Source organism: Psammomys obesus, unplaced genomic scaffold, assembly GCF_907164565.1.
Source record: "Psammomys obesus unplaced genomic scaffold, mPsaObe1.curated_primary_1811, whole genome shotgun sequence".
NCBI lineage: Eukaryota > Metazoa > Chordata > Mammalia > Rodentia > Muridae > Psammomys > Psammomys obesus.
In genome coordinates, this window is record NW_026596040.1 from 6415279 (window position 1) to 6432125 (window position 16847).

Consider the following 16847-nt stretch of genomic DNA (forward strand, 5'->3'; position numbering starts at 1 on the left):
AAGAAGAAGAAGAAGAAGAAGAAGAAGAAGAAGAAGAAGAAGAAGAAGAAGAAGAAGAAGAAGGAGAACAGAGGCAACAGCACAACACCAGCTTTCCTTCCTCCCTTTTCATCCAGTCCTGCCAACTGTCACTGCTAAGGGCAGCAGGGGCACGCTCCATTTCCCAATGTGTGCAGCCAAGAGCCATAGCAGCAACATCCCTGGAGGGCCGGGGACTACTCAGAATGGCAGCAACAGAGCTGGGCATTGATTCCGAATGATGGACACCACAAGGGATACCATCCCTTCCCCCTAAGCAAACAAGCCAGCGCAGGGAAAAACAAAAAACAAAAAAAAAAAAAACAAAACAAAACAAAAAAAAAAAAAACCAACACCTTAAATTTGAAATCAAATATCTGGATTCTTCAGAGTTTCGACATATCTCCCCCTTCCGGGACAGAGAAACTGGATCTATCCCCACCAACTTCCATCTCTCAATAACCATCTTAAAGGAGCCTCAGATCATTCAAAAGTTCCCCATTGACCCAAGATTTTTAAAGTTAATAAATGAGCCTACCTTATCCTAGGAATTACATTTGGGGGGGGGGAGGTAATTTTCTGTTCACCAAAACATACAAAATTATCAAGTAATTTCCAGGAGACACAGCCACCGAGTTTCCTTGTGACACTTTTCACACACCTGGTACCAATGCTAGCCACATCAAACCTATTTCCAGCTTATTTATGTTGTACAGGCTCATCTCTATGGCAACTAGGGAGTTCTAAGGTATTCATAACTACATGGAGAGCCGTAAGATTTGGCTGAAAACGTGCTTTTTCTCAGATAAACTCCAGATGCTAAGCATATTTTTCACATCCATTTAGTTTTATATCACCACACATGTGACCTGTTCCTTGAAACTTTCTTGAAAAAGACAAAAACAAAAACAGTCAAACTTTGTTCCTCATGACAGCCAATGCACAGAGCCTCAGATACATATGTTTAAAAAGAGCTTGGTTAAAAATAAAAGCTATTTTCTATAGAAATATGCTTTTAGAATATGTTGGGTGATATGTATAAAACTAAGCATGGTGGACCATGTCTATAATCTATCACTCAGGAGAATGAAGCAGGGGACTTTTGAGCTTGAAGCTAGTCTGTCCTACATAGTAAGGTCCTATCTCAAAGCAAAGATCAAATAAATGCATGGTGTTAACCAGAAGATACGGTAAACTTTGTCCCGAGGCGAGGTGAAATTCTAGAACATACTGTATGCAAAATAACCTGAATTGTGGGCACAGGGAGCAGCAAACCCATGCTTTTCAAATGTGTCTGTGGCTCTCTAAAGCACTCCTAGTGGATGAAGGCGAAGTGAACAGATCTTGGGTAAGGAAGGGAGGGTGTGGACATACAACAGACTTGGCCACAAAGCTCTTTTTCTGGCCTGCATTTTACATCTTACAGTGTGCCAGGCAAAAGGCACACTAAATGCATACTGATTCATGAGGAAGCATCTGCCCAGGCATATATCTGCAGGAGACTCAATAGATGCAAAGATGCTGAAAGATGCGCAAACAAGGCTTGGAGACAAGTCCCTTTCCCTCCTCCCTTCCTATCCTCATCTCCAGATCCAGAGCATCCCTGGAGGCTCCATCACAGAAATGTAGGACTGTCACCATCCCAGACTCACTGTCTTCTGACTTGGAGCCAGAGGAAGAGGAGATACTGATTTGCATGGATGCCTGAATTTCATGGGTGAGAAGTGAGGAGGGAGAGGGAAAGAGGGAAGGAAATAATCCCAAAGGAGAGGGGAAGAGCAGAGCAGATGGAAACACCATATATACCACACTGAGAGGCATTCTTCAGGAACCCCATAAGGAGAATGAAAAACAAGGAAAAGGCAATGAATAAAATTAAGTTTAAGAACTAAAACAGCCCCTTTGAAAGACATTCTCTTGCAAGTCTTTTTCTGTGCCCAGTTGTGTCAAATTCTTCAATGTCCTCCTCACACCTGCAGGCAGCAATGGCAAGCATTCCAAGAAACATTTAGGCTTAGATGGGTAAGACAGCTCTCAGAAGAGTATTCTCATTCAGACCCTATTGGTCTGTTCAGATACAGAGGGAAGAACACTGGTGTACAAGCTCAGAAATTCTCTATGGTTATAGTGATTGTGGGGAGATACAAGGATGGGTTTCTTCTCTCTCTCTCAAGACAGGGTTTCTCTGGGTAGCTCTGGCTGTCCTGGAACTACCTCTGTAGACAAGACTGGCCTCAAACTCACAGGGATCTATCTGCCTCTGCCTCTGCCTCTGGGATTAAAGGTGTGTGCCACTACCACCCTGCAGGGGCAGGTTTCTTAACATGTACTGACTTCCCTTCCTGTGTTCAGTTACCTTCTGAAGTGGGATGCCCTAGGAGAAAAATAAAAAGTTGTGCAAGCAGGCTTTGCTAAGTGAGTGCTTGCAGGAACACTGGAGGGCTGTCTAGAAAAGAAACACCTCATTTCTTTAATAGTAGCTGTTCAGACAGCAAGAGGCAATTTAGAGACTAGCCAGCAATGTGCTCACGATGGGCACTATTCTGCTCCAGCTATTATGCATTGCCCAACTTCACTCTGGCTAAGTGGAGTACTTTCTTCTGGGATGAGAAGTAGCTGACACTTAGGCTATAGCTACATGATAGAACTACACAGGTAAAACCACACACCCTGAACTACAGGAGTCGGAGGATTTTTAGCAAAATGCACAAAGGATGTTTTGGTTGTTGTTATTTGATTTGCAAAGACAGGGGCAAAATCTTCGTGGACAGAAGTAGTTATTATGAGGAGCCTGAGGGATGATTAGGTGGGTAACGTTGCTGGTCACACAAGCATAACGATTTGAGTTGGATACCCAGAATCAGTGCAAAGATGAATGAAGAGACCAACTCTACAGAGCTGTGCTTTGACTTCCACCCATGTATTTTGGCAGACATGCACCTGCACAAAACACATCACACACACGCACAGCAATTTTTAAAAAGAATTACTATGATGTTTTATTTTTTTCCTTTCTTTATATCAAAAGCTTTAAGTGATCAATTTACTCAGGATTTCATCTTCCTCCTTGTCCTCAAAGAACTTTCTGTCTGCTCCATTGTGGAACCAGCCTTCTCCTGTAGAATGAGGCAGTATAAATTGTTCTTTTTCTTGGGGAAGAAGCAGCATTTCTAAAAAAATCAAACAAACAAAACCCACAACTGCTGGTCTAACTGGATGTCTACATGTCTACATGCATGAAACTGCAAATAGATCCATACTTATCACCCTACACGCTCAACCTGTTAGAAAAAAAAAAAGTGGGGAAGAGCCTTGAACTCATTGGCACAGGAGACAACTGCCTGAACAGAACACCAAAAGCAAAGGCTCTAAGATCAACAATCAATAAATGGGACCTCATGAAACTGAAAAGCTTCTGTAAAGCAAAGGACACTGTCATCAGAACAAAATGACAGCCTCCGGACTAGGAAAGGACCTTCACCAACCCTATATCTGACAGAGGGCTAATATCCAGAATATATAAAGAACTTAAGAAGCTAAACAGCAACAAATCAAGAAATCCAATTAAAAAATGGGGTACAGAGCTAAACAGAGAATTCTTAATAGAGGAATAAAGAATGGCAGAGAAACACTTAAAGAAATGTTCAGTGACCTTAGGCATCAGGGAGATGCAAATCAAAACAACCCTGAGATTTTACGTTACACCCATCAGAGTGGCTAAGATCAAAAACTCAAGAGACAACACATGCTGGAGAGGATGTGGAGAAAGAGGAACACTACTCCATTGCTGGTGGAAATGTAAACTTGTACAACCACTTTGGAAATCAATTTGGCGCTTTCTCAGACAATTAGGAATAGTGCTACCTCAAGATCCAGCTATACCACTCCTAGGAATATATCCAAAAGATGCTCAAGTATACAACAAGGACATTTGCTCAACCATGTTCATAGCAGCTTTATTTGTAATAGCCAGAAGCTGGAAACAACTCAGATGTCCCACAATGGAGGAATGGATACAGAAATTGTGGTGCATTTACACAATGAACACAACTCAGCAATTAAAACCAAGGAAATCATGAAATTTGCAGGCAAATGGTGAGAACTGGAAAAGATCATCTTGAGTGAGGTATCCCAGAAGCAGAAAGACACACATGGTATATACTCACTTATAAGTGGATATTAGACATAAAACATAGGATAATCATACTAAAATCTGTATTCCTAAAGAAGCTAATCAAGAAGGAGGACCCTGGGTAAGATGCTCAATCTTCATTCAGAAAGGCAAATGGGACAGACACTGGAAGAAGGAGAAAACAGGGAACAGGACAGGAGGGCCTCTGAAAGACTCTATCCAGCAGGGTATCAAAACATATGGTGAGACTCATAGCCAAACTTTGGGCAGTGTGCAGGGAATCTTATGAAAGAAGGGGGTGATAGAAAGACCTGGAGGAGACAGGCGCTCCACAAGGAGAGCAACAGAACCAAAAAATCTAGGCACAGGGATCTTTTTTGAGACTGATACTCCAAACAAGGACCATGCATGGAGATAACCTAGAACCCCTGCACTGAGGTAGTCCATAGCAGTTCAGTGTCCAAGTGGGTTCCCTGGTAAGGGGAACAGGGACTGTCTCCCATGTGAACTCAGTGGCTGGCTCTTTGATCACCTCCTCCTGGTGGGGAGAAGACTTGCCAGGCCACAGAGGAAGACAATGCAGCCAGTCCTAATGAGACATGATAGGCTAGGGTCAGATGGAAGAGGAGGAAGACCTCTCCTATCATTGGACTGGGGGAGGGGCATAGGAGAAGAAGAGGGAGGGAGGTGGAATTGGGAGGGGTGGGAGAGCAGGCTACATCTGGGATACAAAGTGAATAAACTGTAATTAATAAAAATAAAATAAAACAGCGGATGCTTGCCTCTCCTACTGGGTTTTCTGCATTATAATCTGGGCCTCCATTGAAGTGCTAGGTAAATGTGTTTCCAAAGCTTTGGCATTAAGTACACTGCATGCAGGTGTGAGGCATTCCCGTTTTATGAGAGGAGTCTGGCCATGTCCTGGACCATTAGCCAGATACCTGCAATCTGCATAAAATATCTGATCACAACTGCTATATCCTGAGACAAGTTTGCAAAACGTGACCATAGCATGGTACAAGATAATTTTCAATCACAGGAGGAGCTTTCCCTTGTACCTAATGACTAAAGGAAGACAAAAATTAAAACGTTTTATCACTCTGTACCCATTAGCTTGTGTCTCAACCCCAAAATATATATCAAACTATCAGACAACAAAAACCAAAATGCACGCCAGGTAGAAACTAAAACTGGAGGCTCCGTGTCACATATTGCTACAGGGGTAGTTACTGGGCAGCTCAGAAGAACAAGAGAAGAACTCTCCAGACACTGTGTGGTTTCTAGGCACAGAGAGCTTCAAAGACCTCTGATCCACTCATCATACCGAAAGTCAGACAGCTCGAGTATATTTAATTTGTTCCAGGAACCCACAGGTAAGGAAGGCTGCTCTTCCCCAGCCGCATGAGCCATCTTTCAGTTTTTGTCCAATCATCAATGCAGCATTTAACCTTGAAAAAGGAAGGTGGGAAGATGGCTGAATACTGACTGGTGGCTGCCAGACACTAGGGAGTCTCAGGAAAGAAGAGAATTATAATCTAAGGGGGGGGGGAATCCTACATGAGAATATCTAATACCATTTCTCCAAGTTCAAGATTAGAAGAGAATAAAAACATAGCAATGGACAGTTCATATAAAGAGTGCATTAAATAGTTCAAATAACCAAGCAGCTGCCTTATCATTGACTGTGATGGTTTGACTGAAAATGGCCACCATAGGCTCATAGGAAATATCATTACGGGCAACCTTGTAGGAGTGGGCATGGCCTTGGTGGAGAAAGTATGTCACTGGGGGTGAGTTTGAGGTTTCAAATGCTCAAGCCAGGCCCACTGTCACTCTCTTCCTTCTGCCTGTGGTTCTGGATGTAGAACTCTGAAGCTCCTTCTCTAGCACCATGTCTGCCTGGGTGCTGCCACGCTCCTCCTCCCCAGGAAGATAAAAGACTAAACCTCTGAAACAGTAAGCCAATATCTATGAAATGTGTTTCTTTATGAAAGTTGCCATGGTCATGGTATCTCTTCATAGCAATAGAACACTGACTAGGACACTGACCACGTCTCCTTTGGCTACCTGAGACAACATTCATAATGACTGGCAAGCTTCTGCATCTGTGACGGCAAAGCAATGGTCACAGATTGCTTTCAGGCAATGGCTTTCCTCTTAGAATGATTTAATAGTCAAGGCAAGGTTCAGATTCTGGTATGTTTCATCCTCCCTTTCTTTTAAGAACCCTTGTTCCACTACAGTGGTCTTGGGAAATTGTGAGCTTTTTCTACCTCTCAAACTAACATAGCCTAGAACCTACTAGGCTACAAAAGCCAAGAAACCACTTATGACCAAATGCATCTCTTCACACAGTGTGTCTGATGTGCTGCAGCTTAGATAATAACCAACTTAGCCGATTACTAGACAAGTGAACAATTTCTGTTCCTAGAAACTACTACAATCAGGAAGTTTGGGGGCTGAAACTATAGCTCATTTGGTAGAGGGTTTGCCTTGTGTACACAACACCCTGAGTTCAATCCCCGACACTGAATAAAGCCAAGTGTGGTGATTCTCACCTGCAGTTCCAGCCCTTGAGAGAGCAAAGCCGGAGGGTCAGGAGTTTAAGGCAATCTTTGGCTTCACAGCAAGTTTAAGGCCAGTTTAGGCTATATGAGACCCTGCCTTGAAAGGATAGGAGCTGAATTATATAGCCAATGCCTCTTTGAACTGCCTGCAATCACAGTATGAATTTCTAAACTCTGACCTCCACTTCATACAAAGTAACTCTACATACAGCATTCAGATTCTCTGGGGGGGGCCACTTTGATTGCAAAATGACGATTCATCTAGTTCCTTTGATTACAAGACATTATGTAAATCTGATAAACGTGTAAATTTAGTTATCTGTTCATGGACTCTGCCCATTTTGATAGGGTGCTAATTTGTATTTTTTTCAATGACCCCTGTCCTTCTCCAGTTGGCTTTTTATCCTTCAATTTATACAGCACTTTTAGCATATATTTTAATGTTGTCTCCATAAACCTTTAAATGTACATATTTTACTCTGCTTTTTTTTGTTTAGGAAATTATTCTGTGCTAAGGTCAGATAAATCATTAGATTTTCTTTTAAAAAATAATCTATTTTGAAGCTTTTAAATTACCTAAAATTTTATTACATATATCAATTATATACTTAATGTTTATCCCAGTACTACTAAATAACTAGAGCTAAATACTTTGTATTATTTACCCCTATTCCCATTGATTTTGATTTGCTCGACAAGGGGTCTTACTCCACAGCTGGCTTTATACACATGACAATAGTCCTGCTTCCATCTCCCAAGTGCTGAGATTAGAGATGTAAGCTACCACACCCAGCTCTGACATTATGTTTATTGTCATATGAAAATCTCACCTTCATTTTCCAATAATAATATCTGCCTATTCGGCCAGATAAGCATAAAAGTATCATGAAGGATTTTTTTAATTAATTACACTTTATTCATTTTGTATCCCCCCATAAGCCCCTCCTTCCTCCCCTCCCGATCCCACCCTCCCTCCCCTTTCTGCATGCATGCCCCTCCCCAAGTCCACTGATAGGGGAGGTTCTCCTCTCCTTTCTGATCTTAGTCTATCAGTTCTCATCAAAAGTGGCTGCATTGTCCTCTACTGTGGCCTGGTAAGGCTGCTCCCCCCTCAGGGGGAGATGATCAAAGAGCAGGCCAATCAGATTATGTCAGAGGCAGTCCCTCTTCCCATTACTATGTAACCCACTTGGATACTGAACTGCCATGGGCTACATCTGTGCAGGGGTTCTAGGTTATCTCCATGAATAGTCCTTGGTTGGAGTATAAGTCTCTGGGAAGTTCCCTGTGTTCAAATTTTCTTGTTCTGTTGCTCTCCTTGTGTAGACCCTGTCCTCTCCAGCTCTTACTATTTCCCACTTCTTACATAAAATTCCATTCACTCTGCCCAACAGTTGGCCATCAGGCTCAGCATCTGCTTTGACAGTCTGCAGGGCAGAGGCTTTCAGAGGCCCTTTGTGGTAGGTTCCTAGTTTGTTTCCTGTTTTCTTCTTCTGGCTTTCAGAAGCCCTCTGTAGAAGGTTCCTAGGTTGTTTCCTGTTTTCTTCTTCTTCTGATGTCCATCCTCTTTGCCTTTCAGGATAGGGATTGACCGTTTTAGTTAGGGTCCTCTCTCTTGCTTAGTTTCTTTGGATGCACAGATTTTAGTGGGTTTGTCCTATGTTGTATGTCTATATGAGTGAGTATATACCATGCGTGTCTTTTTGCTTCTGGGACACCTCACTCAGCATGATCCTTTCCAGGTCCCACCATTTACCTGCAAATTTCATGATTTCCTTATTTTTCATTGCTGAGTAATATTCCATTATATAGATGTACCATAATTTCTGCATCCATTCTTCAGTTGAGGGGCATCTGGGCTGTTTCCAGCTTCTGGCTATTACAAATAAAGCTGCTACAAACATGGTTGGGCAAATGTCCTTTTTGTGTACTTGAGCCTCTTTTGGATATATGCCTAGGAGTGGTATGGCTGGACCTTGGGGAAGTGCTATTCCTAGTTGTCTGAGAAAGCACCAGATTGCTTTCCAGAGTGGTTGTACAAGTTTACATTCCCACCAGCAGTGGAGAAGGGTTCCCCTTTCTCCACAACCTCTCCAGCATGTGTTGTCACTTGAGTTTTTGATCTTGGCCATTCTCATGGGTGTAAGGTGAAATCTCAGGGTTGTTTCGATTTGCATTTCCCTAATGGCTAATGAGGTTGAGCATTTCTTTAAGTGCTTCTCTGCCATTCGATATTCCTCTACAGAGAATTCTCTGTTTAGCTCTGTTCCCCATTTTTTAAGTGGATTACTTGGTTTGCTGCTTTTCAGCTTGTTTAGTTCTTTATATATACTGGATGTGAGTCCTCTGTCAGATAAAGGGTTGGTGAAGATTCTTTCCCAATCTGTAGGCAGTCACTTTGTTTTGATGACAGTGTCCTTTGCGTTGCAGAAGCTTTTCAGTTTCATGAGGTCCCATTTATTGATTGTTGTAGAGCCTGTGCTGTTGGTGTTCTGTTCAGGAAGTTTTCTCCTGTACCAATGAGTTCTAGGGTATTCCTCAGTTTTTTTTCTAGCCGATTTAATGTATCTGGTTTTATGTTGAGGTCTTTGATCCACTTAGACTTCAGTTTTGTGCAGGGTGATAAGTATGGATCTATTTTCATTTTTCTACATGTAGACATCCAGTTGGACTAGCACCATTTGTTGAAGATGCTATCTTTTTTCCATTGTATGGTTTTGGCGTCTTTGTCAAAGATCAGGTGTCCATAAGTGTGTGGGTTTATTTCTGGGTCCTCTGTTCGGTTCCATTGATCCACCATTCTGCTTCTATGCCAGTACCATGCAGTTTTTAAAACTGTTGCTCTATAGTACAACTTAAGATCAGGGATGGAGATACCTCCAGAAGATCTTTTATTGTAGAGGATTGTTTTAGCAACTCTGGGTTTCTTGTTATTCCATATGAAGTTGAGAATTTTTCTTTCCAGGTCTGTAAAGAATTGTGTTGGTAATTTGATGGGAATTGCATTGAATCTGTAGATTGCTTTTGGTAAGATGGCCATTTTTACTATGTTAATTCTGCCAAGCCATGAGCATGGGAGATCTTTCCATCTTCTGATATCTTCTTCTAATTCTTTCTTCAGAGACTTGAAATTTTTTTCATACAAGTCTTTGACTTCCTTGGTTAGGGTTACTCTGAGGTACCTTATGTCAGTTGTACTATTGTGAAGGGTGTTGTTTCCCTAATTTTTTCTCAGCCCTTTTGTCTTTTGTATACAGGAGGGCTACTGATTTTTTTGAGTTAATTTTGTATCCAGCCACTTTGCTGAAGGTGTTTATCAGCTGTAGGAGTTCCCTGGTAGAGTTTTTGGGGTCACTCACATATACTATCATATCATCTGCAAATAGTGATAATTTGACTTCTTCCTTTCCAATTTGTATCCCCTTGATCTCCTTCAACTGCCCATTCTGCCAGATAAGCATAAAAGTATCATGAAGGATTTTTTTTTTTAATCCAAAAGGCTTTGGATTGTGGTACCACAAAACTTCTAGTCTTTCTTACTGCTACAACCAGCGTGATCATCACTAAGACCAAATCCCAAACAAGAATATAGACATTCCACTTAACAGCAGTTTATATTTGTAGAGGAGAGGTTCTTCTTAACCCAAAAGCAAATTCTTGAGGACAACATCATGTTCTCTTTGCCCTTCAGCATACTCTTCCTTGCAGCTGGCCTAGTGGGCTCGTTACTGAGTGCACATCACCAAATGACTGAAATTGAGGTCTAGAACATGTGTCTTATTTGGTATGTCCATCCCAAACAGTCATACTGTTACTCTAAGCACTTGTGTTATGTGTGAACTTAGCAAGGGTGGACGGCAGATCAGGATACCCTCAGCAGCCAACTTTGACTAGCCCATAACCAACTCCATGTTCCTAAGTGATGACAATAGCAAAATGAGGGCAAAAGAAGGTGGAGGCTAACTCTCTAGAAGATTTAGATGAACCAAAGCAACATTGCAGAAATGCACGTCAGAGAACTACAAAATGTGTCAAGAGGATTCACTGCTGCTGCCACGAGAGAGAATACAGTTCAACCAACTGCTTTCCAAAATGGTAAGAGAGGGATGGAGAGAAGGCTCAGAGGATAACATTCCCCTATCCTCACTTTGTAAAGATCCAAGGGTAGTAGCGAGTGCTTGAATTCCCAGTGATGGCAAAGAGAAGCAGGCACAAGTGAATCGCTGGAGCTTGCTGGGTGCTCAGTCTAGCCTACTTGGCAAGGAAGCACATATGTATGAACTTGTATGTGTGTGTGCACACACATACTCACAAGTATTAAGAAAGACTTATCTGAGGCTGATATTCCAATCAAGGACCATTCATGGAGTAACATAGAACCCCTGCACAGATGTAGCCCGTGGCAGTTCAGTGTCCAAGTGGGTTCCCTAGTAAGGGGAACAGGGGCTGTCTCTGACCTCAGTGGCTGGCTCTTTGACCACCTCCTCCTGAGGAGGGGAGCAGCCTTACCAGGCCTCAGAGGAAGACAATGCTGCCACTCCTGATGAGACCTGATAGACTGGGATCTGAATAAAGAGGAGGAAGACCTCCCCTATCAGTGGAGTTGGGGAGGGGGATGGCTGGAGAATAGGGAGAGAGGATGGGATTGGGAGGGGAGGAGGGAAGGAGCTACAGGTGGGTTACAAAGTGAATAAAAAAATAAATATAACACAAAAAAAGAAAAAAAAAGACAGACTTAGAACACTTAACTGACAATGGCTGAGGGAGGTAGAGAGGTAAAAAAGACAGCTGAGATTAATGTCTCAGACCTATCTGTTTCCCAGCTCCTTTCTGAAGGCGCTTAACTAATAAATACCAGCCTGCTGGTGAAGCCTGGAAAGAATCATGGTGAGATTGTTGGTAGGTACAGATCACCAGTATTTGACACCTAAGTACCTTTACAGGTCCACCAGTTTTTTATTCTGGGGCCCATTTACCAAAGGGTTTATGATAGCACTAAATTAATAAGAAAGAAAAAAACCTAAAAAAAAATGAAATTTGCAAAGGTCCACCTATAATGTATATTTACATTTTGTGACTGAAAAGAGTAATATCTACCAGGCATTTTGGAGATAAAGCCATGGCATATTGCTGCTTTTGTTTCTTAATTTAAGCTTAGAATATACAGTCTGGTCTAATTTTCATAGAAATGTTCCCCACATAAATAAGTATGTGCAGACTGGTATTGGAAACACCAACTAGTGACAACTAAGATACCAACCCTTGTTAAGAAGGGGATGGGGACTTGTGGGTAGGACGACCGCACCATCTTGTTCCTTGACTCCTGTGTTGTTTGACTTGTTACAATGGGCATGCATAGATTTGTCTTGGGAAGGAAAAGCTAATGAATTATCATTCTTGAAAATGAATAGACATGTCAACAAATTTTGGAAAATGAATATTAACAGTGCAAATGTAAACTATACTAAGAATTATCAGACACAGAACAAACATCATGAGCCCCATTAGGGCAAGCTCGAGACAGTCAAGCTTTGATGACTCAAGGCTGGAGTGAGTTCTAAAATCAGCTTGCCTTTGACTGCAGGAACTTATTTATTCTGCTTATCCCAAGACAGAGCTAACAGACCAAATCAGTTTGAAAGGTCCTAAATGGTTCTCAGCATTTGGGTATCTTCCAGGAAGACTAAGTTAATTTAGCTGTTAGAGAGTGGCATGTTTGACAGGGATAATGCAAATTAGATCACTGTACTGAATGTTCGATTAGCCGCTCAAACTGGAGGGAAAATACTGACAGATAAGTAAAGATGATGCTACAGAGGTGACACAATTCACTGGACTTCTGAAAGCCTTGTTTAACTGATTCCGAAGTACAAGCAGGAGGCTGTGTGAGATCTGTATGGCTGCAAATTTGCTGGAAGATTAATTAAAGATTAAAAATACACTTAAAACTGTATTGTGATTTAAGAAAGAGATAAAGATCATCCCTAACTACACTATCTCCTAGAGTGGTTTTCATAACGTTCTTCAACCTAAAGGTCACAGGCCATGAATGGGTCTTAAGACAAATTTAGTGTGTGGTCAGCACAGGTCTAGATGTAAAAAGAGGAAAGTTTGAGGGGCTGGAGAGTTGGGTCAGCAATTAAGTGTATACTGCTTTTCCAGAAGGCAAAATTTCAGTTCTCATCTTTTATATCAGGTGGCTCACAACTGCCTGTAATTCCAGTTCTAGGGAGACCCAAGCATTGTCCCTGGCCTTCCAGGGAACCTGCTCTCACAGGTACATACCACACATCTCCCCTCCCACAACACAAAGCATATAATGGAAAATAAAATACACTTCTAAAAAGGAAGGAAAAAGTTTGAAACTTAACTATTGTCTTAATCAGGCCTGACTTTACTGCCCCCATCTCAACCATCAGGGACAAACCCACTTTCTCTCAGCTCTTAATAGCCACATCCTATGCTAACTTTCAACAAGCTAATCATAGAAAGAAAGAAAGAAAGAAAGAAAGAAAGAAAGAAAGAAAGAAAGAAAGAAAGAAAGGAAGGAAGGAAGGAAGGAAGGAAGGAAGGAAGGAAGGAAGGAAGGAAGGAAGGAAGGAAGGAAAGTGAAATTTATTAATCTATTAGAAGATTCAAGAGATACTTCTCTATCTCTCTCTCTCTCACACACACACAGAGAGAAAGAGAGAGAGAGAGGTATTCCTTTTTGGGTAATTTTGCATTTAGATTTCCTCTTGAGAAATCATCCCCAAATGCCCTTTGTCTGTGAATTAAAATACCTCTGGAGAACAGGAGGGATTAGAACATTAAAATCAGGCTCCAGCAGGCTGAGTATTAACAGGACAGCAGCTGCCACTCGACCCCCAACTTTAAAAACTAACTCTGTAAGTGAGGGCAGCACTTGGGAATTCAAAGGCCATTGCCAGCATAATTCTCAGAGCCAAAGACATTTACTACTTAAGCTCTAGAGTATTCCCCAACACACAAGAATGAAACAGATCTCCAAAACCACATGCACAAGGGTCAACAGCTCCCTTGTGCTCCAGTCCCCTGTGCCCAGTGGATTACCCAGAAGAACAAACTCTACACCCCTAAACTCAACTTGCCTTCTTGCCTTGCAAGTCCACCCACCCCATACATGCACCAGATGGACTGCCAGGCATCCAGTTTAGCTGAATGAACAAAGAAAGCCAAGCGCCAGGTAATACAGGACCATTTGCCTAAGTCAGGGGCTAGGGAGTCCTCGCTAAACACTTCTATATTTTCATTCTTATCACTTTCTGTCATTCTCCCCTCAAAAGTCTTCTGGAAACAGCTCATCTGCATGCCCACCATCACCATGCTAGCTCAGGGATCATTGCTCACTTGGATGAAGGCAGTGGGGTTTTAAACTGGCTTCCTGCTTTCAGCCTTCCTCCAACTGCTCTCCAAAGCATGGTAAACACTCTGAAATACAATTCTGAGTATATCCCTCTTTCACTAAAAAGAAAAATATAAACAACCACCATGTTCTAGTGGCTACCCTCAGATGGAGTCCACATTCCTCAAAAGAGCCTAAAAGCAGCCTTCCTCCTGCCCCATGCTTCCTACATCACTCCCAGAAACCTTCTCCTTCCATCATGCCATGACTCACAGTATCTCTAAGGTCTTGCTTCTTGAGCGGAGTCTTCTGCACTTAGTCTGTGAACTTCTGAGGACTACAAACTGTGTCTGACTGCTTCTAGAGCACTCAGCACCATGCCTGGCAGAAAGCAGGTACAAAATGGACCCATGTTAAAGATTAGCATTAATCAATCCCTCTGCTGTGGCAACTATGGAAAAGCCAAAGCAAGCACTGTGGAGGTCACCATGCTTATTTGCCCAATTGCACAACCACCTGCAGCAGTGGTTACAAAATCATCTCACCAAATCTCTCACAGACACAAAAATGGAAAACATAGGACTGGATGTTTACTCACTGGCCTCAGCCATTGGATCTGAAAATAACTGGTAATGTTTAAACTGGCGATTCAGGTCTGTAGACAATTGTAAGCAATATTAACAGGAAGCAACCTTCTTCACCAAAATCGCCTCATTTAAGGAGATCACACATGAAAAAGTCAAGATTGTAACGGCTATTAGACATCTCCATAATCTTTCCAATGTGTTTAACTTACATGTTGGTTTTTCTTTAAAAGGCGATTATCATAATATGTGTGTATTATTAAGTTAGTGGGATTTTGTATGGAGTGTCCCAAGTGAGCACACAGACTTCCTATTACTGTCCTAATGGCTGAACAAATGCAATCAGGTTTATATACTAGAGCGTCCTTAATCATATTTATGTTACTTCTAATCTCTACTAATTTTTAATATGCTGTAACATAAAAATGTGTTACTTGTTTTTCAAATTAGGACAGAATCTCCTCTCCGCCCCCAATCTAAGATTTCTTCAGCATGTGAAAGGATTTAAAAACAAAACCAAACCATACAGGGGATAGTGTCCACTTGAACAATGGGTGCTAGCATAGAAAGAGACAGCTCTTAAATCAGAATGTGCACCAGGTAGACAAAGAGAACCACGCAGGAGGTGGGCTGTGAGTGGCCACAGGGAGACTGAGGAGAAAGAGAAAGCTCAGAGACAGAATACGAATGGGGACACATTATGGAAAACCCCTTCTGGATCTGTTCCTGATCCTTAAATGTTTACTGAGACTCTCCATAGCTTCTGGCCTGGTTCAGAAACAAGCAGCCCATGTCACAGGATTTCTGAGCAGAAGATTTTCTAGCAAAGTGGCTAAATATCTAATTCAAGCACCAAAGTCATAGCAGAGGGCAATAGAGAACATTAGAAACTCTAAGTCGACACGAAACATAGAGAGAAGGGGCCCCAGAAAACTTACCCATTAGGTCTCTTCAGGAAAAACAATTTCACAAACCACTCTACCACAGTGCTCACTTAATGAATATTTCCTCATTGCCCCTGCTCTGTCCTTTGCAGTGATGGCTATACCTCTACCAACAGCTGGCTTGCTTCCTTCCTCCATAGGCTTCTTATAATTAACATTTGATCCAGCACTCTGGTAAATAGTATCTTTCTGTTTGCTGTCTTCTAAACTGCTGTGTTAACCTCCTTATTTTCCCATGCCACTTCTTTCAGGGAACAATCAAACCCTTCTAGATATCTTCTTCTTAATTGCCGCATTCTGTTTTCCTTTCCTTGTACCCCACAGCACAAAACCATCTCTAATGGAATTCAAGTGGGTCTGAAGCCTTTCTCCAAACAGAGCTGTGGTTTTAAAGTGATTGAAGCCACTTCTATCTTTTCCACTTATTTCATGAAAGTCTTACAATAATATTTATATAACCTCTACGAAGTCAGGTTCCTGTTAAGCCTTGAATTCAACAGAGCTTAAACCATAAAGGGGAACACAAAGTGGCCACTAAGTCCTCCTCTACAGTTAGAAATGCTGGCCATCTCTCTCACGTGCCCCCGAAACACCACCAGTCACACTACTTCCGCGTCTCATTCAGTACCCTACGGAAACCCTTTAGGAACACGGCCTGTGCTTTTAGCTGCCGCTGTCATCCTGTAAATCCATGTAATGCCCAGAAAATAAATCCAGCTCTCTCTGCTGCCCACGGGGCCACATTAATCTTATGAGCGACACCACAGAGCTCCCCAGCCCTCCCCTCCTCCATCTGCCAAAGTGGGGCAAGTGTTTTCCTCATGTTAATTGTTCTGACAGATGAGGACCAGCATGGCTTTAATCCATTTGCAGCCTAGCACAGGAGCATTTGTCTTCTCAAATGCTGTCAGAGGCAAGTATGCTGGCTGTGGGGAACGGGGGCGTCACAGGGCATATCTTGGTGCTCTCAAGTGACTGGCTTGCCTTTCCTTGAAGAGGAAAAAAAAATCCAAGGGAAGTCTGCTCCAACCTGCTTCAAATTACATTGGCTGTCTTTGTGGTTGTGGTGTGGGTTCTTTGTTTTGTTTTTGAAAAAAAAAAAAGTATACATAGTATTTTATAAAATCGAGACACATTTGATCAGTTTGTATTGAGTTAAAAATGTGTCTTCTCCATTTACCAATCAATCACCCGGTGAGTTCTCTCCAGGCGTTTTGACTTGGGATGCGTCTACAAGCA

At 42.1% G+C, this 16847-nt stretch overlaps 1 protein-coding gene across 3 annotated transcripts in view; it reads right to left on the reverse strand.

The window, feature by feature from the left end:
• The window catches only part of Mcc (MCC regulator of WNT signaling pathway), a 214794-nt gene that overhangs the window by 101528 nt on the left and 96419 nt on the right, over positions 1 to 16847 (reverse strand). Inside the window, exon 1 of one of the 3 annotated variants that reach the window (XM_055622796.1) lies at positions 14354 to 14465. The exons of the other annotated variants lie outside the window; for them this stretch is intronic. The gene's annotated coding sequence lies outside the window, so the exon portion shown is untranslated. Of the gene's footprint in view, positions 1 to 14353; positions 14466 to 16847 lie in introns of those variants that run through there. 3 annotated transcript variants of the gene reach the window in all.